The 24,432-nt window shown below is 45.3% G+C and overlaps 1 protein-coding gene across 25 annotated transcripts in view; it reads right to left on the bottom strand.

Annotated features, from left to right (window-relative positions):
- FBXO34 (F-box protein 34) overlaps window positions 1-24,432 on the bottom strand; it is an 81,053-nt gene extending 56,621 nt beyond the window's left edge. For 6 of the 25 annotated variants that reach the window (XM_006120104.3, XM_006120106.3, XM_006120107.3 and 3 more), the window contains exon 1: window positions 22,417-23,051. The gene's annotated coding sequence lies outside the window, so the exon portion shown is untranslated. The other 19 variants (XM_075926254.1, XM_075926258.1, XM_075926262.1 and 16 more) reach the window with 14 other exon arrangements.

Genomic DNA, 24,432 nt, shown 5'->3' with positions numbered 1-24,432 from the left:
CTAGCCTCTCACTACTGAGCCTCATCCTTTAGCTTCAGATGTATAGATTTGTCCATACAGCTGTGAGGTTCAATTCCATGTGTTGGCCAGAGGTTTGTGCACCTGAGTTTTGGCCCATATGCACAAAGAACTTCAATGCACTTGATTCCAAAAAGAAACACTGTAAATGCCGTAAAATGGCCCAACTGGATTACATGGATGATTGAGTGCTGGGCATAAGGACCCCAGGTCTGGCATAAGCCAGAAATCAGATCCCTCCCTCGAGAGCAATTCCAAAAGGGAATATAAATAAGAAGCGTACTAAAAACCCACTCAGATTTATCATCTTACTATTTAAAGTTTGGTTTTCTAATCTAATATGCTCCTATTCCCAAACTCGAATCTATCTTGGAAGACAAGAATCATCTGTAACAAAAACTGGTTCATTCTGGTATAAGCAGAGATGGTATTTGCAGAATTGGTATACGGAGCGTTTTTTAAATCTTAGGAGCTTTATTGATGTAATCAGCAACATTTTTATTTTTACGAAGGCAAAGTTGTAATAAAATATTAATATTATATCATACATTACTTCTTAAGTGTTCAGGCTCATGATAATATTCAAAGAACCTGACTAAAGATTCTGGCTTGCTGGCTGGGAAGCACTCCTCTTCTGAGGTCACTAAAAAGGGTGATCCAATTCCCTAATGCCAGCCTCATTTTGGTGCCTCTCTTGTGTACATATTTGTTGTAAAGGCTTTTCCATTACAAGAACATTATATTATATTTTATTAAATCTCAGTTGCATAGAAATATTGTATTTTTCTTACAACATGAAATACAAAAACTTGTTGCTAACAATAAAAAACTGTAGACCCTTTCCTGGAGCAAGTAAGCAAGCAAGTCAGGGGATATCGAGGAAGATTTAATTTTGTCATTAATGTGACTCTCTCTAATAATTTCCTAACCAAATAATCTAATTCCATCACGTGCAAGTATAAGCATGTCCCCTTTTCCCTGCAGCTCCTCCAACAGAGCACCTGATGTAAAGTGACACCTGAACCCAACCAACCACTGAGAAAGGTGAACTGCTCTCATTTTAAAGGAGTGCTGTGTTTAAATGAACATTGTTAACTCTTACACTAGTGATCAGAGCATGCAAGGAAAGAGAATCACGTTAGGAAAAATTGCACAATCGCACTTTGGTAGAAGTGGTCAGAGTTTGAGATCATACCACACCCTGAATCACTCTAACCTCTAGTTCATTTGGTTTGGTTCATTTTCAACTCCTGAAAGCAATACTATGCCTAAGAGCCCCCAGGGATATGCACCAAATACCATATTTGTGTTGTCATTTGCCACGGTTGTGCAAGGCAAGTTACATAGCTTTCCCTAAAACAGACAAGGGGACACCCAAGCAAAACTCATGAGCATTTTTTGCAGAACAACAAGGTCTTTCTAAATACAATCCCAGAAAACTGGAGATTGTCACCCGTAATCCTCAAGTGTCTAAGACTTCAAAGGAAAATAGATTTACTTAAATTTGAGGTTCAGAAAAATGTACCCACGTACCTTCAGATGTTTGTACATCTATCTAATTTCAGAAGTATAAAAGGAAAAACATTCCTCCCTTAAAAAATAAAAATCACTCATCCACCCACTTCACCTCATTCCCTAATGCAAATACCTGAAAAATGAACCTGACACTGCCCCTCTAAAAGTCAAACTCAGGCTACCTCAGACTTGGTAAGGAAGCTACTTCCAATACTGAAGACCTTCCTTGGAGAAAGCCCTACACCAACCCTGTTTGTCTCTCTATAAACTTGACCACTTCTGTTCAGTCATGGGCTAGGCACTAACTGTGCTAGGCACCATACAAACCCAGAACAAAAAGATGTCCCCTGCCCTGCTAGCCTTTGTTTCTAACTGCTGCAATAGTCATAATTAAGTCTTCTTGCACTGAACTAGCTTGTGCCTGTGTTGTTAAACTGTATCCATGCACCATCCAAAGTCTGGAATAATCAATCTCTTGTTACCATTGTCTATATGCACCCTACAAAGAGTTTAGTGTACAGTGCACAAACACAGTTGTAGCAACACAGCAGCAAATTAGTGCAGCATAAGACAACTGAGTTATGATTTTTATGTTATGTCTGTACCTGGCTACACAGTAAGGCTGCGTCTAGACTTGCGTGATTTTTTGGAAATACTTTTAACGGAAAAGTTTTTCCATTAAAAGTATTTCCGCAAAAGAGCGTCTAGATTGGCACGGATGCTTTTGCGCAAAAAGTGCTTCCACCCTGCTGCATGGGGAATGCAGACCCCAAACGGCCGCTTGCGCTGCTTGCATTAACTCACAGACACTTACCTTCCTCCCCCCCCCCCGCGCGCATCCCCTTCTGTTCTGAAATGTGATTTGTCCTTTTCATATGTGTTCACTTTTTTTTAATTGTATCCTTTGGTATATATGGTTGTGCCAACTTTCGTCCACTATTTGATCTGAGGGACTGGGTCTGGCCCATGAAAGCTCATCACCTAATAAACCATCTTGTTAGTCTTTAAAGTGCTACATAGTCCTGCATTTTGCTTTTGCTCAGGAAAGCAGAGTCCTCCTCATCACTCAATACAATGGGGACAGAACCGGAAAGGGTGTGCCAGCTTCAAAGTCTATTGTAGCATCTCTTCAAGATTAGCTGTCTCCAGGTAAAAGTGTTCACAGCTAAACTTGCAAGGAGGCGAGAGTAGAAATGGCAGATTCTTGAAGGAAGTGACTGGGCTAGCTCACTGACAGTTCTATCCTCAGCCAGTGGGATGTTGGGATAAAGGCAAAGTCCACAACAGCTCCAGAGACAGACACAGAATGCTCTAATTGTCATCTCCAGTTTCTCAGGAGTGTAACTATAAAGTTTAACCTACCTAGCTTGGCTGTTGCCTACCCTGTGTACTAGATACAAGGTTATTTGGTTTAACTTTGTTTTAGTTCAATCTATTAATTTAACTTCAGAACTTCCAAACCTACACGGCACTGGCGACCCCATGCACCAAGTCGCAATGCCCAGACTGAGGAGCTCTCTCCCCCGACCCACATCTCCCATCCACACCAAGCCAGGATTAGGGTTGCAGTGTTGGGGTACAAAGGTACTGCTGTGGGTAGTCAGAGCCTTCTTTGCAGAAGGATGCTGCTGCATGCACCTGCTGAATTGGAAGGCTATATCCTCCAGTTCCAGAGGCACAAAGAGACACGGGTTACAGGGGTGATGTCTAGATCCAACAAAATCACTCATCATGCCTAGCCAGATGCAGATAGAATGGCAGACTCCTGATCGCAAGTGCTACCTAAATTCTGGAAGAGGCAACAAATCAAACAAGACTCCCAGATGCTAATTTGTCCCTAAAACAGATAAGCAGCAGGGAAACCAGGGATGTGAAGTTTAACTGGTTAGCCTCACCCTTAAGGGGCCAGGCTTACAGGTTGAGGTTAACCGGTGTGGGCTGCAGCAGCTCCCCTGCTCACCCCCCCCTTAATGGGTTGAACAATATGTTTAACTGGTTAGCCCAGGGGTTCTCAAACTTTGTGATACCGTGACCCCCCCTCTAAGTTGCTGCAACCCCCGTCTAAGTTGCTCGTGGCCCCCTGGGGGTCAGGACCCGCAGTTTGAGAAACACGGGGTTAGCCAATTAAACAGGACTCTACATCCCTAAGGGAAACGCAGAATCTCAATTTAAAGGTGTATCTTTTGTAATTTGTTAAAATGCAGACATAGGAATAATATCTAAACACAGAGAAATCACTCTGAACAAAGTTTCACATTTGGCATTCTGCCAAGCTAACAGTGAAATAAAACAGCTGAAGAGCACAACTAACTTCATCCCATGATAGAAACTGTAAGTGGTTAAGATTTAAAAAAAATCAGAGGAAAACAAAACACAAACTGAAATTCTGTAAAGCAGAAGTTCTCTGAACAAAATTATTGACCTGATGATTAAGAGTAAGGAAGAAATAAGCTTGCTCCTAAGTTACTAAGAAAAGAGTCGGGCTAAAAACATAATACAGAAAAAAATACATGTTATATTTTAATTATTTTGAGACCCTGGCATCAAAGAGAAGACTAGTTAATATAAAAGCATGGTCAATAAAGCAGCTAATTTTCATTCCTTCTCTCACTAAAAACCAAGCTTTTTTCTACATTTTTTCCTGCATTATGGCTCTGTCCTGCCTGGAACAATCCATAAGCACCAGAGAACAAGTGAGATGAGCACATCTCAAAAGCAAAGGCTAAGAAACTGAATGGAAAGGAATTTTCAGTAGGCTTCTTGAAAAACAAAAAACCCTGAAGGTGAGTAAATGTTGGCCTTAGTTGTCATTGTTATGTCTACTGAAGATACTATAAAGTTAGATCAACTTACTACATTGCTTCGGGTGTGAAAAAAAATCATTCCTCTGAGATATTTAGTTAAACCAACCTGAGCCCTGGTGCACATACCATAGGTCCAATAGAAGAATTCCTCCGTCTACCTACCTGCCATCTCTAGACAGGCAGATTTACCACAATGGGAAGAATCTTCATGACAGTAGTAATCATCAGGCTACAGCTGTAATGATTCTAGTGTAGACATATCTTCAGGAAAGTTAAGGCATATCAGCTAACGGTGTGAAGTCAATGTACAGAATTTACAAGTCAATTCACCTTAACTTTCTTGAGTATCGCTGTGTAGGCAAGCCCTACTTGAATGTTTTGGAGAAAGGATATCTGAGGTTCAGTACATCAAACCCTTCATGTACCACAAAAGCTCACAATACACACAATCAGAGATGCCAAAGGTCGTTCAGCAAAACCCAGGAAGACCTGACTTGTTGCACTCCATATCCCAAGGTTAAAAAAACAAAAGATGAGCACAAAAGTAAAACTGGTTTTTCTGAAAATATGTCAGGCCTTCTTCACACAGTACTTCAAAGACAAAAACAGCACAATTCTATTTTTTAAAACATTTTGCAGTTTACCTTTAAAAAGATCTAACTTTACAACATAAATTTTAAATTGCATATTATGTTTGGATTTATTCATGTTGGTGTTTTAGCTATTGGATACTTATTTCTAGAGAGAGAAGATAGACTTTGTATTTATATTGGTCTTCAGTGTACAGTAATAGTTACTAAGAGAAAAAAAGGCATCTTCAAACATTTCCTTAATGAAAAGCTAGTAACCCCTAAGCACAAATCTTAAGACAAGCCAAACATAGTTCAGAGCTGCTAGGAATGTTTGAAGGTAACACAATCCTCAATTACATGGTTGTTGTTTAGGTTTGCCAAAAACATGCAAATTTGCTAATTTCATACATAATAATCGGATCCCAACAAAGTGATGAAGTTAGTTTGTCCCTCATACATCCTGCAGACAGAGTCAGCTGTACATTAAATTATTTTTGCAACATTAAACAATTACCTTGAATGTTGGTTTTGCAGAGTATGGTATACAATAGCTTGAACATGCTACTATGGATGAACCAAAAGTAGTCTGTAAGGCTGCATCTACACTGTACAGTTATTTTGGAATAAGCAAAGCTCATGATACCATCTACATATTTTGTTAGTCTATAAAGTGCTGCCAGACCATTTGTTGTTTTTTAAGTTTATCCTGTATAGACTAACTCCACTACCCCCTGAAGATTCCAGAATAGTTATTCTGAAATAGCTTATTTCAAAATAGCACGTTTACACTGCAGGAAAGTCTCAAAATTAGTCCAAAGCAGGCTTCCCTAATGTAGATGTGCTATCTCGATTTAGAGCCCCAGGAATAACTTAGAATGGCCCTGGTGAAGGTCTATTTCGAAATAGCAGCAGTGGAGCATCTACACAGACCCTATTCTGAAATAACTATTTTGGAATAGTGGTATTCTTCGTAGAATGAGGTTCACAGAAGTTGGAATAAGCCTCCCATTATTTCAAAATTATTTATAACAGCCGTTATTCCGAAATAACTTTACTGTGTAGACACACTTTACACCCTACACTGTAAAGCATGGGTTCCCAAACTGGGTGGCGTGCCCCCCAGGGGGCTGTGAAGAAATTCCAGGGAGAGCACGAGGCGACCCAGCCACACACAACCCCCATCAATCCCACCCCAAGTTTTGCTGCTATTTTTTTGGGAGGGGGGGTGTGAGGGTTTCTCAAAAATCAAAAAGGGGGCATGATGCCGAAAAGTTTGGGAACCACTGCACTAAAGAGATGTTTAGAAAGGTAGAAAAGGAAGATGTTCAGGTGTATCTGAGACATCAGCTTACTCTCAATGACTAAATATATGGACAGGTTTACTGGAACAAGTGCTGTCGGCAATGAGTATTAGTCCTGTTTTTTATTAAATACAAAGTTAACTTCATCCAAAACAGGCTTCTTCAAAGTAAAATAGTTGTCTTGACTAGAAACTCATCCCCTCTCACTCCTGATTAGGATGTAATATACAAACAATAGCTCTGAAGAGAAATCCAAGCAGCTAGAATCCTGAAGCTAAAAGTCTCTGTTACCCTTCTGGTTTACAGAGAGGTCTCAGTTGTGTATTCTAGATTCAGTGCACATTTTGTTTTTAAGAATCATCAGAGTCTAAGAACGTAAGAACAGCTATACTGGGTCATACTTATGGTCCATCTAGCGCAGCATCCTGTCTTCCGACAGTGGCCAGTGCCAGATACTTCAGAGGGAATGATCAGGATATGCAATTTCCCTTTACAAAAGCCATGTTGACTCTTCCCCGACAGTGTTCTTCGTCTCTGTGTCTGATATTTCTGTCCTTTACTACAGTTTTAACCAATTTGCTCATATTGAAATAAGGCTTACTGGCCTGTCATTGCCAGGATCACCACTGGAGCTTTTTTTAAAATTGGGGTCACATTAGGTGTTTGGTACAGAAACTGATTTAAATGATAAATTGCATACCACACAGATTGTAGAACTCCTATTTTCTATTGGAATTCTTTCACAACTCTTGGGTGAATACCAAATGCTCTTGGTGACTTATTACTGTTTAATTCATCAATTTATTCTAAAACCTCTTCTTAAACCACATTAATCTGGGACAGTGCCTCAGATTCATCACAAAGAGAAAGACTCCTGTGGACATCTCCCTTCTCAGCCTCTGCAGTGAACACTGTTGCAAATAATTCATTTAATTTCTCTGCAATGTACTTATTGTCCTTGAGCATTCCCTTAATCTCCTCAATCATCTAGGCTGTGTCTACACTGCACCCCTTTTCCGGAAAAGGGATCCAGATTAGACCAGTCGGAATTGCAAATCCGCGGGGGATTTAAATATCCCCCGCGGCATTTGCATTTACATGGCTGCCGCTTTTTTCCGGCTTGGGGATAAGCTGGAGAAAAGCGCCAGTCTAGACGCGATTCTCCGGAAAATAAGCCCTTTTCCCGAGGATTTCTTATTCCTACTTGAAAGAATAAATTCAAGTAGGAATAAGGAATCCTCCGGAAAAGGGCTTATTTTCCGGAGAATTGCGTCTAGACTGGCGCTTTTCTCCAGCTTATCCCCAAGCCAGAAAAAAGCGGCAGCCATGTAAATGCAAATGCCGCGGGGGATATTTAAATCCCCCGCAGATTTGCAATTCCAACTGGTCTAATCTGCATCCCTTTTCCGGAAAAGGGGTGCAGTGTAGACACAGCCCTAGTGTCTCCACTGGTTGTTTAGCAGGTTTCCACTTTCTGATTACCTCAAAAAATTGTTATTTTTCGAGTCTTTGGCTAGTTGCTTTTCAAATTCTTTCTGGCCTGCCTAATTATACTTTTGCACTCGATTTGCCAGAGTTAATGCTCCTCTCTATTTTTCTCAGTAGGATTTAAAACTTTCAATTTTTAAAGGAAGCCTTTTTGCTGCCTCTTTTACTCTGTTATTTGGCCCTGGGTGGCACTTTTTTGGTCTTCTTACTACAGTCTTTAATTGGGGGTATTAAGTCTCATTATTGATTGGTTACTGTTGCTTTATGTCTTCACGTTATGCAGCCTTCTCTGAAGCAAAAAGTCCTTTAACAGCCCTTCCGTGGCACTTCTTTGGATGATGACTGTCACTTTCTTCATGGCCTCGATCAAGATACTTGTTCTACATGCTTCATCCTGAATTCAGTTTCTCTGAGACAAGCTTTCAAGCTCACACAGAGCTTAAGGTCACCTGAAGAACAATTCTATGTAAACTATGTTTGTCCCTCTCACCAACAGAAATTGGCCCAATAAAAGACAATACCTCACCCACTTTTTAAAGAAGATAGCTAGCTGAAACGTCTGTTAGTCCACACTGACTCAAACAAACAACTCTGCTATCTGTTATCTATGTATATCAAACAGTATTCTTCTTACCAACATGATATAACAAATAAGAGATTGTGAAATGTCATGTTAATTAGTAAAAGTGCACATTCTGTGCAGGAAGGGATCCAAGTATGTAATGTCACCCGGATGCACTTTTGTACTACGCCCATCTTGTATGAAACCCAGTTAGTAATTCTTGTATTGCTATTGCTAACAATGCTAAAACATCTTGAGTGTTATTTATGCAATGACGGCAGACCCTCCTCAACAGACAGCTTAGCTTAAGGTGGACTTATTTTGATTTGGTTTTCTTTTTTCCAGTTACAGGAATCACAACAGATGCAGCAAAATGAAGTCTGTAAGCTAAAGTTTCAGAATCCAACCCTCCCCCCACGAGAGAAAATGAAGCATCAACTACAAAATATGTTTTTTCACCTTTTACCAATACACGAAACAAGAAAAAGAAGTCAAGGTGTTAAAGGAAGTGGAAACAAACTGCAACACAGTTTACACAGTTCAAGATGGGTTAAGTGACTTCATGTAGTCCAGAAGAGGATTCCATGTTCTAGTATTTTAGTTTTACAGTAAAAGACCCCAGGACAAATTATAAATTTAAAAAATACATTCTGAGCAAAAGTAGAATCATGAGTATTTACAGCCCAGGTAAGCTGCATACTGGATAAAATAATACCAATAGAATTTTCCGGGGTGGCTTTATTTTCAGACTTAAAAATCCTGCCTGAAACAGCTAAGAGCATTTGCATATAAAAATACTGCTTCTGACACAATGAAACTGAGTTCAAGTAAGGACCCTCGAGACTATGTATGTCTCATACTTAATTATTGGACAGTGGGGCGCATTTATCTCAGTTCAACCAACAGAAAGCACTGGATTTCCAAAGTAAGAGGAATGAGGATCTGCCTTCTAGGGAGGTTAATGTGTATCCGTGGACACACTTAACCAATAAGCCTGGGCTCATAGGTTAACCCTCACAGTTACATGCACCCACCCTTGCTGCCTCTGTATCGGGTGTGGGGGGAGGCAAGAACCAGTGTACACGGGTTGGCCTCCCCGTGCTGCTGCCTCTCCTCCCCCCACTCCCGCACTGCCGCCTCTGATACAGAGACAGCAACGTGGGGGGCAGGCAGGAGCTGGTATGAAGCCGCTAAAAAATTCAGCAGTTACACGTTTATTTTTGTAAACGTATCTGAACATCCCTACTGCCTGCTGGAGGGAACAGGGGTGTAAAGGAAGAAAAGGGAACAGTACTTGAGAAATACAAAGGAGATTCCCAAAGCTTAGGGGATACTTGAGAATAATACTGAATAATTCACTCTACATAACCCAGTGCTTAACAAATCAGTTATAGCAATACTATGGTAGTTTGCACAAGAGAATTTGAATTTTAAGAATGAAAAAGCTAGACAGACCCTTAGAAATGTAAGTGTGTGGCATGACCTAAATGATGAAAGAATAAGTCACTAAGTGAACCGCAGCACCTGCTGAATTTTTAATCACTAATGTTCTCCAGGCTTGCAGAAAAGCATGCATTCATTAGCTTCCAAGCCCTACAAACAGGAGTATGGAGAGATAAATTAGAAGAGTAAAATTTTCCCTAGCAGAAATTCAATTTCAAGATAATCTAAATCCATTCTTTTACAATTAATTACAGATCCTGCATTTCCTGAATTTTATTTAAAATCCTCCTGAAATAAAAGCATAGAATGCTAAAACTGGAAGGGACCTCAAGAAGTCATCAAGTCCAGTTCCCTGCCCTCATGGCAGGACAAAGCACCATCATCACTGATAGAAGTCTATCTAACCTACCCTTCAATATCTCCAATGATAGAGAGTCCACAACCTCCCTAGGCAATTTATTCCAGTGCTCAAACACCCTGACAGTTGGATATTAGGAAAAATTTCCCAATCTAAACATCCATCGCTACAATTTAAGCCCATTGCTTCTTTTCCTATCATATGAGATTAATTTTTCTCCCTACTCTTTGTAACTCTTTTAGGTACATGAAAGCTGATATCATATCCCCTTTCAGTCTTCTCTTTTTCAAACTAGGGATGTGAAAGGTTAACCAGTTAACTGGTAAGCATCACCCTTAACCAGTTAACCAATAGGTGTCTGGAGCAGCCCCTCATCGCAACACGCATAGGTGTTGGCTTGCTCCAACCCCTTTAATTGGTTAATGGGTTAAACAATAGATGTAACCAGTTAACCAACTAAACAGGATTTTTCATCCCTAAATTAAACCCAGTTCTTTCAGTCTTCCCTCATAGCTCATGTTCTCTAGACCTTTAATATTTTTGTTGCTCTTCTCTGAACCTTCTTCAATTTCTCCACCTTTCCTGAATGTGGTGCCCAGAACTGGACACAATACTCCAATTGAGATCTAATCAGCACGGAGTAGAGTGGAAGAATAACTTCACAAGTCTTGCTCGCAACATTCCTGTTAATGAGTCCCAGAATCATGTTTGCTTTTTTTGCAACAGTGTTACTTGTCCACTATGACCCCAAGATCCCATTCTGCAGTACTCCTTCCTAGACCGTCACTTCTCATTTTGTGTGTGTGAAACTGATTGTTCCTCCACTTTGCATTTGTCCTTATTGAACTTTCCCCGTTTCTCCACTTTGTCCAGATAATTTTGAATTATGACCCTATCCTCCAAAGCAGTTGCAACCTCTCCCAGCTTGGTATCATCTGGGAACTTTATAGGCGTATTCTCATTACATTCAATATTTTAGTTTCCCCCAAGTTATCTGTTTCTAATTAGCTCAAATATTTCTGTGTAACATAGGCTGTGTCCAGACTCAGGGGTTTTTTCGGGAAAAGTAGCCTTTTCCCGAAAAAACTTCCCCTGCGTCCAGACTCAAGCCGCGTTCTTTCGAAATTATTTCGAAAGAACGCGGCTTTTCTTTCGATGGCGGTAAACCTCGTTTCACGAGGAAGAACGCCTTCTTTCGAAAGTTCCTCTTTTGAAAGAAGGCGTTCTTCAATGTAAATAGGGCTTCCTCGAAAGAGAGCATCCAGACTCGCTGGGTGCTCTCTTTCGAAAAAGCGGATTGCTCTTTCGAAAGATCCGCCTGCAGTCTAGACGCGATCTTTCGAAAGAGCCTCTTTCGAAAGAAGCCTGCAGTCTAGACATAGCCATAATGTGACTTAGTGTAAAAGCTTGTCTACACTACAAGATGTTGAATTTATTAAGGTTGATTTTTTTAGCACCTGATTTTGCAAAGTCAAAGGTGCATATCCCTACTGCGCGCAAGAGTTCGACGCAGTGCATCCCTAGCAGGGTGGCTACCATCTACTTTTGACAGTGATGCACTGTGGGTAGCTATCCCAAACTCCTGCCACCTCTCTGCATTCTGGGTTAAGCTCCCAGTGCCTGATGGGACAAAAGCAACATAGCAAGTGGTTTGGGGTACATTCATCAGCATCCCATAATGCACTCGTCTCCTTCTCTTTCCCCTCCCCCCCACCTTGCTTGAAAGCAACAGCAAAATCTTTTCACTCCCTGGTTATCTGTGCATATGCCATAGCAGGGCAAGCATGGACCCTGTTCAGCAGCAAAGTGCTTGGCAATCATAGCAAACATCTCACAGTTTAAGCTGCGGTATGTCCAGAGTCTAGCCAGGGCTCACTGGAGCGAGAAAAAATGCGAGGCGGCCATGAACAGAGACTTTTGTGAAGCACGTGAGTAGAGCAATTGGCAGATGCTGGCGGGAGTCCATCTTCTTGGCACATCAGAACACTGGCTCTGATGCCGCGAGACAAGCACAGACCGGTGGGACCGCACAGTTATGCAGCTGTGGCTGCAAAACTTTCATGTGCAAGTCCACTTTCATGGAAGCTTGTGAATTGCTTTCCCCCCACCCTGACGCACAGCAATACACATTGAGACCAGCTCTGACTGTTGAGAAGTGAGTGGCAATAGCCCTGTGGAAGCTTGCAGTGCCAGGCAGCTACCGGTCAGTTGGGAATCAACTGAGATTACGTAAATCTACAGTGGGGGAGGCTGTGATCCAAAGAGCCAAGGCAATCAATACTAGGGAGGTTAAAATTCGGTTAAATAGGTAACCGTGTAACCACTGAAAATCTCAGCAATTACATGTTTACATGCTATGAGCTCTGCAGGATAAAGCTAAAGTTTTATACTGCAGAGCCCATAGCAAAGCCGCACCAGGAGCAGGGTCGCCAGCCCAGCTCTAGGAGAGGTGGCTTCACTGCTGCAGGGAAAGTCTCCTCGCCGGGCCGGCAGCTCTTGCCCACTCAGTTCCCAGGAAGGAGGGTTTGCTGCCCTGGCAAAGCCGCCTCCCTGCTGAGTGTAACCGATACCATTAACCGATAAGCATCACTGGTTAAACAGTAATTTGGCTACACCAGCGGGTCTCAAACTTTTTGGGCTCCAGAGCCCTTTATATGCGTAAAAATTTATGCAGAGCCCCAGCGGTCCACTGACTGTACGTGTTGCACCTATTGATGTTTCCAGTTTGTCAACCTTGCAGAGCCCCTGGAAAGGGCTGTTTGAGAAACACTGGGCTACACTAATATCGCTACTCAATACCCTTCTGCTACAAAGGATAGTGACTCTGGAAAACATGAACACAGGGGAGGGCTTTGCCGCAATGGGGTTCCCTAACTGCGGCAGGGCAATAGACAGAATGCATATCCTATCTTGGCACCCAACCACCTTGCCAGAGAGCACATAAACCACAAGGGACACGTCTCAATGGTGTTGCAGGTGCTGGTGGATCACAACGGTCATTTCACCGATATCAATGTGGCACAGTTAGGAACGGTGCCTGACATGCACATCCTTAGCAACTATTGCCTCTTCAGAAACCTGCCAGAGGGAACTTTCTTCCCAGGCTGGAAAATTAACATCGGAGGCACTGAAATGCCAAAAGTGATCCTTGGAGATCCAGCCTATCCCTTGATCCCACAGCTCATGAAGCCCTACACAGACAGCCTGGTCTGCAGTAAGCAGCAGTTCAACTACAGGCTGAGCAAGTACAGAATTGTGGTAGAATGTGCTTTTGGACACTTAAAGGGAAGGTTTCACGGTTTACTGACTAGATTAGACCTCTGCGAAAACAACATTACCCTTGTTATGGCAGCCTGCTCTGTGCGCCATAATATCTGGGAAAGGGGGAAAAATTTATTCCAGGCTGGGGGGAGAGGGGGTTATGGCAGAACACCTAGCCCCTAACTATGTGCAGCCAGACACCAAGGCAATAAAGGAGAGCACATCAGAGGGGCTTTGAAAAACAGATATGAGTGGCCAGACCGTGATAGGACAGTCATACATGTTGCTCTTCATGAGGTGCCCTCTACATTAAGTGTGCTTCCCTGTAACTGCCTCCCATGCAACACAAGCAATAGATATTATTGTGAAATCATGAGTTTTTATTGAGGGAACACAAGGAAGCAGGGACGGAAAAGGAGTTCAGTGGGGAGAAAAAGGGAAAGCGGCGTGTTGCAATCTCTCTGTTCAGCTATCACACAGGTGCGAGTTGGGTGAAAGATTGCCCTTGACTCCCACCCCTGCCTTCCAGGGTGCCTGGGAGGAGAAGAACCCCAAGCACTGTTACAGGCTGGGGACTGAATGGCAAAATAGCAGTTCTGCAGAAAAGGACCTGGGGATTACATTGGATGAGAAGCTGGATATGAGTCAACAGCGTGCCCTTGTAGCCAAGAAAGCTAATGGCTTATTAGGTTGCATTAGGAGGAGCATTGCCAGCATTTCTAGGGAAGTGATTATTCCCCTTTATTCAACATTGGTGAAGCCACATCCGGAGTACTGCATCTAGTTCTTCTCCCCCTCCCTCCCCCCCGAAAGGATGTGGACACATTGGAGAGGACCCAGCAGAGGGCAACCCAAATGATTAGGGGCCGGAGCGCACAACCTATGAGGAGAGACTGAGGGATTTGGGTTTGCTTAATCTGCAGACGAGAAGAGTGGGGGGGGGGGGGGGATTTGATAGCAGCTTTCAACTTCCTGAAGGGAGGTCCCAAAGAGGATGGAAAGAGACTGTTCTCAGTAGTGACGGATGGCAGAACAAGGAGCAATGGTCTCAAGTTACAGTGGGGAAGGTCTAGGTTGGATAATAGGAAAAGCTATTTCACTAGGAGGATGGTGAAGCACTGGAATGGGTTATCTAGGGAAGTGGTGGAATCTCCATCCCTAGAGGTTTTTAAGTCCTGGCTTGACAAAGCCCTGGCCAGGTTGATTTAGTTGGGATTGGTCCTGCTTTGGGCAGTGGGCTGGAATTGATGACCCTCTGAGGTCTCTTCGAGCCCTAGGATTCTATGGGCTGGAGGGGGTCTCAGAGCATCTGACTGAGTCTGCCAGTCATGTCATCAGCTTCCTCAGGATCCTCAAGATGTTCTGAGTTTTCACTTTGCATTCACTGCACACTTTCTTCTTCTCATGCTCCGCTCACAGCTCCTGCAGCAACATTCTCCTCCACTCATTTAACTGAACCCTGTCCATGCAGGTGGATTGCATTTGCTCACTGAACATGTCATCCTGATTATGTTTTCCCCTTTGGATCTATGCTATCCGAACAGCTGGAGGAGCTGGCGAAGGGGCAACAGACACGCTGTTGCACCCACTGTAATGAAAAAAAGTAAGGAGAGATTTTACAGGAGATAAAAAGATCGGTTCTGTGTTCCATAATGTAACATAAAAGAGCATCTTTCCAAGACAACAGGCACGTATAAGGCCACAGGTATGCTTTTAAGCACCCACTATCAGGAATACCAGAGATCTTAAGGGAGCCGCTGGACTCGGTTTGGTGACATGCATAGCAAGGGACAGGTTGGGGCTACTCTTTTGCTTCCACATTAAAAGCATGTGCAACAACACAGCTGCAAAAAGCAGATCCCACAGCTAGGCAAGCATCTGCCTTCCTTCAGGAGTCTAAGGGCAGGAAGAGGGTCTGGGCGTGGCGGCAGGGCAGGGGTCAACACGTGCTTTGTTGGGGGGGAGCAAATGGGAGGCGTACTGCCGGTGGTTTCAGTCACATATATGGCATATTAAATATTGGTTAATTGATTAACCTTACTCAACTATTCTATAGTCCCCAAGGGCAGGGCCGGAAGCTGTGTGTTCTGGCCCCACTCCCAAAGAGCCCCTGTCATTCTCTGCTGCTGTCTCTGATACAGAGGCAGTAGTGTGGGGTGGCAGCAGTCCCTGTCCAGGGGGGTCTGAGCTCCCAGACTCAGCGCGAGCTGGGACTGATATGGGCTACCTGCCCACCTGGCTCCTAATACACTTTAAAATACAGAACCGCAGCAGGGGTAGGTCCCAGGCCCAGCATGAGCCAGGCTGCTAAAAAAATGTACTGGCAAAAGCAGCATAGGGGGAAAATGCCTGTTGTCTATAGCATTAACCGATAAGCTTTTGCTTACTGGTTAAATCGACTACACTATTCCATCCCTACTCCAAACACAGTAAAACTGTTCTGGAGAGCCCCCATTGTACAGGCAGAGTGACTGCCACAGATCACACCCAACTGCCTTAATCCGCTTGTTGCACGTTTAAAAATATGAACTCATCAGAAGGGCCCTCCCTGACATCAGGGTCCAGCAATAATACATCCTGGGAGGAGGGGATTGTCTCCAAAGTTATAAAAAGGTCCTGGCTATCGGTGAGATCGGATGCTCCACTTTCTTGCTGACCATTCTCCTCCTCCTCCTCCACAATGTCCTCCCAGCTATTGCCTGAAGAGTCTCTTGGGAAGAATCCACAGACTGGGTTGGGACACTGGTTGGGTCCCCTCTAAAACCCACGCATATGTTCATAGAACAGCATGTTTGCGGCGATGGCCCAGATGCCTCCTTGATCTTCTGGTAAGTCTGCCAGAGCTCCTTTAGTTTCATGCGGCACGGCTGGCATATTCTTTTCCATCATGCCCTATGCAATCTTGGCATAGATGTCAGCATTTCTTTTGAACATAAGAACAGCCGTACTGGGTCAGACCAAAGGTCCTTCTAGCCCAGTATCCTGTCTGCCAACAATGGCCAGTGCCAGGTGCCCCAGAGAGGGTGGACCGAAGACAACGATCAAGCGATTTGTCTACTGCCATCCTTCTCCAGCCTGACAAACAGAGGCCAAGGACACCATTTTATCCCGTGGCTAATAGCCTTTTATGGACCTAACCTCCATGAATTTATCTAGCTTCTCTTTAAACTCTATTATAGTCCTAGCCTTCACAGCCTCCTCTGGCAAGGAGTTCCACAGGTTGACTACACGCTGTGTGAAGAAGAACTTTCTCTTATTAGTTTTAAACCTGCTACCCATTAATTTCATTTGGTGTCCTCTAGTTCTTCTATTTAGGGAACTAATAAATAACTTTTCTTTATTCACCCTCTCCACACCACTCATGATTTTATAGACCTCTATCATATCCCCCCTCAGTCTCCTCTTTTCTAAACTGAATAGTCCCAGTCGCTTTAACCTCTCTTCATATGGGACCCATTCCAAACCCCTAATCATTTTAGTTGCCCTTTTCTGAACCCTTTCCAAGGCCAAAATATATTTTTTGAGGTGAGGAGACCACATCTGTACACAGTATTCAAGATGTGGGCGTACCATAGTTTTATACAGGGGCAGTAAGATATTCTGGGTCTTATTTTCTATCCCTTTCCTAATAATTCCTAGCATCCTATTTGCCTTTTTGACCGCCGTTGCACTCTGAGTGGAAGTTTTCAGAGAACTGTCCACGATAACTTCAAGATTTCTTTCCTGATTTGTCATAGCCAAATTAACCCCCATCATACTGTACGTATAGTTGGGGTTATTTTTCCCGATGTGCATTACTTTACACTTATCCACATTTGCAGCTTCATAGTTCTGCCTGAACAGATTCCCATCCCCACACAGCAATCAGGTTTAAGATCTCTGCATGCTCCATGCTGGAGCTTGTTTGCAACCATGAATATTCATGGTCAGGTGTGTTGCTGAGATCTGCTGCCATGTTGGCCAAACAGGAAATGCAATTTGAATTTTTGGGGGGCTGTTCCTGGGTACCTGGAGAGCAGCAGAGTTTAAAGTGCCAGACGTAGCTGTCACCATAGGGCACAGTGGGACACCTCCCAGAGTCCAAGAATTTCAGCTTTCATAGTGCTGTGTCTGTACTACCCTAAAGTCGATCATGAAAGGTCAAATTTACCATTACTCCTCGCAAAAAGCAAGAGTACAAATATAGATCTTGATAGCCCTTAAAGTCATCTGAATGGGCTTGGTGCTGTGGACTCATTGTTTAGAACAGTGGTTCTCAAAGTGTTCCACAGACCCGCTAGCAGGACCCACAACTTTGTTTACTTAAAGGATCCATAGCCATGCAGCCTCATGGCTCACATTGGCTCTAGTTTGCTGTTTCCAGTCCAAGGGAGTCGTGGGAAGCAGCGGCCCGGGCCACGTTGCTTTCCGCGGCTCACTTTGGCTGGAAACAGTGAACAGGAGCTAATGGGAACTGCCAGGGGCTACAGACCCCTTAGGTAAACAAAGTAGGGTGGGCCCACTAGCGGCTTTTCCAAAGCAGGCCACAGAACACTTTGAAAAATACTGGTTTAGGAAAAAAAAAAAAAATCAATCTAATGAGGCTAAGTTCAACCGCAACACCTATTGTAGGCTAGTCCTTACTCTTGAAGAGCATGTAAGGCTACTAAGTTTTCAATCTTTAAGCAGTATTTAAAAGTTATTAGAATGCCCAGTGAAAGAGATGGTTGAACTTAGAGAAAAGTAAGTGTATAACGATTAATTTTGTAAGCACATGAACAGTAGGAATAGCAAATGGTAGAGCAGATTTTTTCACTATCACAACAGAAAGAGGTAAGAGTCTGCTGAGGGAAACTGACATAGGGAGGAAGAGAAGAAACACAAGGTAATTCCAAAACCTCAGCGAGATTCTGCTACTTGTGACAATGCTCCTACTCATGTTTTAACAAGAGCAATATTCACAAAAATAACAGTCTCAACAACACTGACCTCTGAATGCTGAAGCTGAGCAAAAAGGCTCAAAATGGCGTTTTAAACAAGTTTCAAGTTCACTGGTGTATACAGGAAAAATAAATCCATAGTTTTCTGCACAACACATGTTAGTGCAAGGTGCCTGCCTTGCAAGTCAGATATCAATTTTCATGTTTTGTAAGCCAAAAATCAGTTTGTAAAGACTTGAAATGTAAATTGAATGACCAGAAAAACAATAAATTAACTTAGACATGAACAAAACTGCTTTGTGTATCATATAGAAGATGTTTTGGGAAAAGATACAAATTTAATTATTAACTGGAGATACGAGTTTTCAATGCTGCTTTATCCTTGAATCATAGGCTTTGGTAACAAACTCAAAAGTAAGTGTGTCTTATTGTTGCTCTCTTTTTAATAGCAACCTTTAGAACATAAGAATGGCTGTACTGGGTCAGACCAAAGGTCCATCTAGCCCAGCACCCTTTCTGCTGACAGTGGCCAGCGCCAGGTGCCCCAGAGGGGGTGGACCAAAGACAATGATCAAGTGATTTGTTTCCTGCAATCCTTCTCCAGCCTCTGACAAACAGAGGCCAGGGACACCATTTCTATCCCCTGGCTAATAGCCTTTTATGGACCTAACCTCCATGAAATTATCTAGCTTCTCTTTAAACTCTGTTAATAGTCCTAGTCTTCACAGCCTCCTCTGGCAAGGAGTTCCACAGGTTGACTACACGATGTGTGAAGAAGAATTTTCTTTTATTAGTTTTAAACCTGCTACCCATTAACTTCATTTGGTGTCCTCTAGTTCTTCTATTATGGGAACTAATAAATAACTTTTCTTTATTCACCCTCTCCACACCACTCATGATTTTATAGACCTCTATCATATCCCCCCCCCCCGCCCCAGCCTCCTCTTTTCTAAACTGGAAAGTCCCAGTCGCTTTAACCTCTCTTCACATGGGACCCATTCCAAACCCCTCATCATTTTAGCTACCCTTTTCTGAACCCTTTCTAAGGCCAAAATATCTTTTTTGAGGTGAGGAGACCACATCTGTACACAGTATTCAAGATGTGCGAGTACCATAGTTTTATACAGGGGCAGTAAGATAGGAATAGAAAATAAGACCTTTCTTAATAATTCCTAATATCCTATTTGCCTTTTTGACCACCACTGCACACTGTGTGGAAGTTTTCAGAGAACTATCCACGATAACTACAAGATCTCTTGCAAAAATTTGGCTATGACAAATCAGGAAAGACACTTAAAAAAAAGGTTTTTTATTGGAATCAGCCAATTATTCTGCAGTTTGAATACATTTTCCATTCACAAAATGATTTGGGAGGGAAAAAAGGAGGTGCCAGAAGAACAACAAATCCTGTGCTACCTGTTCACTATTACAAGAATTGTGTTCGTTTGCAAGTTACATTTGCATTTCCTTGTGGCTGACATTTTAGTGTAAGAAACTAAGGGCAGTACTTTGTAACAGCTCTGTGGCCACTGGAAACTTCACGGCTGTTGCTACAATTCACAGCCACACAGAACTCACAACTGCAGCCAAGATAGAACTCTGTTCTTCCTGCTCCAGATGCACCTCCAAACACTTGAACTGGAGGCGAATATCATAACATAAGCTTTTATCACGAACAGTTAATTAAGCCGTTTTCATTCTACCCAATGGAATACTATGGTGCACAATAGCTGCTTATGTCAATATGCTCCCTGAATCACAAACATTTCAAAAGTATTGCTTTAAAAGACATTGCCTTTGTTATTTACCCGATTTTGATAAGGCAGTGTTTCTCAAACTGTGCTCAGCGGAGCCCCAGGGCTCTGCGAGACATCTCCAGAGGCTCCACAAGGTTGACAAACTGGAGATAGGAACAACACAATCAGTGGACCACTGGGGCTCTGCATAAGTACACCACAATCAGTGGACCGCTGGGGCTGCACATAAAAAGTTTGAGAACCACTGTGATGAGGCATTACCTTCATAGTCTTCCTCCTTCCCTCAAAAGGCCCTGTTTTGTGACAAATTTACCTTTCAAGAGGAGAGTGGGACACATTACCTCCCAAACTAGTCAATGAGGCTCTTTCATTCAGGCATAGAGAAGGCATGTAGCAGTTGGAAAGCAACACAAGGCACTCCCTTCCCCCTCTGCATTCAAAACACTCCCAGTCCCTGAAGCAAGGGATTAGCCATTTATTGAAAAGGAAGCAAAACACTAAAAGATTTTAGTTAAGATTCCAACGGCCAAATACATATCTATTGCATGTTCGTGAAGTGAACAGTTACACCTTGCATGCGTACGGTCACAAATGTGACAATACTCAAATTTAATCAATTTCATTTCACTGATCCAAACGCACTGTCTAGACTCCAAATACACGCTTTGCAAAGAAAGAGTAGCACACAAAAATGTTTGTAGTATTTCTGTGAGTGTTAAGCAGTAACATCAGCATTCTCACAGACATTTATGAGGTTTGACTTTGGACTTCTTAGGCATCTATGGCCACATTAATGTTTGCTGTTTTCCTGTAAGGATATCACAAGAGGATCCAAATATAACAATAAGGGATTATATAGAACCTTTCATCCAAGGATCAAAAAGAGCTCTGTAAATGTTCATTGAGCCTTGCCACACTCTACGAGATAGTCTGTAAAATGGGAGTAATGCCTGATATAGGCATCTGACACCTATATTTAAACAGACCATTGGGGTAGGGGTGAGGAAACCTTTTCTGGGTCAGGCGCTGCTGACTCTCAGAAAAATCAGACCGGGCCTCACACAAGTGAGAAGCTGGAAAAATACCCTCACTGTGGCTCTAGACTGAGATGGAGAAAGACACTCCCCTTCCACACCGGAACCTAGTAGATTTTGTGTGCTCCAGTACCCAGGGAGGGTAACATAGTGGTTGGTGCACCAGACAGGCTCCCCAATGCCGAAGGGTCCCTGAGCCTCGAGGGCCACATCTGGCCCCCAGGCCTGAGGTTCCCCACCCTTGCATTAGGGTATGTCAACCTAAATTACATCGACCTATAGATCATTTTGCATATCCACAATACATTCCAGCTACATATACACTGGCACCCTTTTCCTGAAATGCTTAAAACGGAACAGTTTTCCGTTATAAGTATTTCCGGAAAAAATGCGGCTACATTGGCAGGATGCTTTTCCGGAAAAGCGTCCGTGGCCAATCTAGACGCACTTTTCCGCAAAAAAAACACGATCGTCATTTTTGCGATCGGGGCTTTTTTGCAGAAAACACTACTGTGCTGTCTACACTGGCCCTTTTCCGAAACAGTTTTCCGTAAAAAGGACTTTTGCCCGAACGGGAGCAGCATAGTATTTCCGGAAAAGTGGCTGATTTCTTACAGTAGATCGTCAGTGCTTTTCCGGAAATTCAAGAGGCCAGCGTAGACACAGCCTCCTGGTCTTGAAAGTGCATGTCCTCACCAGAAGCATTGGCACTTTAACTGTCAGTATAGGGTACTGTGGCACAGCTTCTGAAAGCTAGCAACAATCAAAGCAATGTAACCAGTGAGTTACATGGGCAGGAGCGACATTTTAGTGTAGACAGAGTCACATCCATGTAAGCCACTTTGTGTCAAACTAACTCTAGAGCCTAATGTAAATGAGAAGCTAGGGTTTATTTTGTTAAGCAAAAAGCTACAACTCATCATTTCAAGTGCAGATGAGCATTATATAAGAACTCAAAAAAAAAAAGGTTAAAATACATTTCCAGTGCATCATAGTCTGGATGATATTGTCCCTTCAAGGTTGCACTTGAAATGATAGTACAAGCAACACCCAGGCTATTTACAATAGTGAATAGTGTTCCATTTTGTGGATTACAGTTTGGATTTAGCTTCATAGTACCTTCCCTAGGGCAGACGGGGGAAAGGGGGGTGGGGGAGTTCCCAAAGCAACAGGGGGAGAAAAAAAAGCTCAGAAAAATGACATTGTAGAACCACAAAAATTGCCAAGAGACTCAGGACAGGTATAAAACTTGAACTCGCTTTTAAAAGTTGGTTCGGTTTCCAGTTGGCAGTATTCCCTTAAAAAAAGACTCCGTCCTGTTCATGTGCTCAGGCAGTGTGTTAAAAGGGGATCATTTTCTATAAGACAGGGCACACAGACCCACCTTAGTCGACCGCAGAGAGCAGTGATGTCCCGGCCACAGCCTGATGGCATTATCCGCCGTGACTACTCCATGACTTCACTGCAGCTGAAGCGAGCGGCGGGGAGGACAGGTATGACTGCAGCACGTAGGAGGAAGAGGCTACAGCAGGAAGCCCGACCGAGGGCCTACAAGGGGTGTGGGTGTCTTAGCCCCATCGATGCTTTTCTGCAGGGGGATGGAGCCTCCATGCAGGGGCAGAGCGGGGGCTGGGTGCCTGGGAAGGACCCCCGACGTGCAAAGAAGGGGACGTGTAAAGGGGCGCCCCAGCCATGTCCCCAGGCGGGGAGCGAGACACCCCCACCCCAGGGCGCCCCGAGCTGCAGGGGAGAAGGGGAGAGCGGCCCCAGCCCCACGGCCGCCCAGGGGCCCGAGGGGCGGAGAGCGGGGAGCGAGCCAGGAGGGACCCCACCCTGTGGGGCCCGCGCCGGGCAAGCCAGGCCCGCTCGCCCCCGCCTGCCGCTGGGCTCCGGCCCGACCGCCCTCGCAGACCCAGCCCCGGCCCGGGGCCTGCTCGCGGCCCCCGCCCGCCCAGGTGGGCCCCACGCCGGGATCCCCCCGGCCGCCCCCACCTGCCCGGCCGCCCCGCTCCCAGGCCGGCCCGGCGGCCCCCCCCCCCGCGCCGCGGCCCTACCGGGGACAGGGCGCGGGCCCGCCTGGGGCCCGGAGGCGGCGGCGGGCGGGAGGCGCGGGAGACCCCGGTCGCTCGCTCGCTCGGCGGAGCCGGATCCCCGCGGCGGAGCCAACTTGGGCGGGGTGGAGCCGCCGCGGCCTCGCCAATCCCGGCCCGGGGCGGAGCCGCGCTGCAGAGCGGGGCCCAGGCAGCGCCCCCCCCCCAGCGCCCGGGAACTGCCGCCGCCCCCCCCCCCCCCCCAGCGCCCGGGAACTGCCGCCGGCCCCCCCCCCCCCAGCGCCCGGGAACTGCCCCCCCCAGCGCCAGAGCACTGCCGCCGCCCCCCCCAGCGCCCGGGAACTGCCCCCCCCCAGCGCCAGGGGCCGGGAACTGCCGCCGGCCCCCCCCCCCCCCCCCCAGCGCCAGGGGCCGGGAACTGCCGCCGCCCCCCCCCCCCCCCCAGCGCCAGGGGCCGGGAACTGCCGCCGCCCCCCCCCCCCCCCCCCCCCCAGCGCCAGGGGCCGGGAACTGCCGCCGCCCCCCCCCCCCCAGCGCCAGGGGCCGGGAACTGCCGCCGCCCCCCCCCCCGCGCCTGGCGCCGGGCACGGCCGGCCCCTACAACCCCCCCCCCCCCCAGCGCCTAGTTGCCAGCCGCGAGCCTCGGGGACGCCAGGAGCTGGAGAAACCTCCCTCCCTGGCACCGGGCATCCTCAGGAGACACCAGCCCCCCCTCTCCAGTGCCAGGTACTGGGAATGCTAGCTCTCACCCCCCAATACACTGGAACCCCCCCCATGCCAGGCACCAGGAACCACTAGTCCCCCTATATCCCACCAGTACCAGGCACGGGAACACCAGCCTCTCAACCTCCACTATAGCTAGGTACCAGAACCACTACCCCCCTTACCCGTACCAGGCACCGGAAACCACGAACTCTCCACCCTCCATTAGTGACAGGTCCTGAGAACTGCAAGACCCCCCACCACTGCCAAGCAACGGGAACGGCTAGCTCCCCCCAACCAGTGCCAGCCACTGAGAACTATTAGGCCCCTGTGCCAGGTACCAGGAGAACCCCCCAATGCCAGGTACTGACTATCCCCAGTGCCAGGAACCTGGGGATTCAGTGAACACCAACCTCTACACACACATACATGCACAATAGGGGCACCAGCATACTGCACACTCAGCCAGGCACCAGAAAACTAACACCAGCTTCTCCCACTCACCCTCCCTCAATGCCAGGGAGGGAGAGTGGGTACTAATCACCCCCACCTCAATATTAGGCATTGAGTGACACAGGACTTACCTTCCCTCTCACTGCCTGGCACTTTGTATAAATAATTAAATATTCATTAGGCAAGACAGAGAG

Source organism: Pelodiscus sinensis, chromosome 4, assembly GCF_049634645.1.
Source record: "Pelodiscus sinensis isolate JC-2024 chromosome 4, ASM4963464v1, whole genome shotgun sequence".
In the NCBI taxonomy this organism is placed as follows: domain Eukaryota; kingdom Metazoa; phylum Chordata; order Testudines; family Trionychidae; genus Pelodiscus; species Pelodiscus sinensis.
The sequence above is the reverse complement of the archived record's forward strand: the minus strand, read 5'-3'. Positions and strand labels throughout refer to the sequence as shown.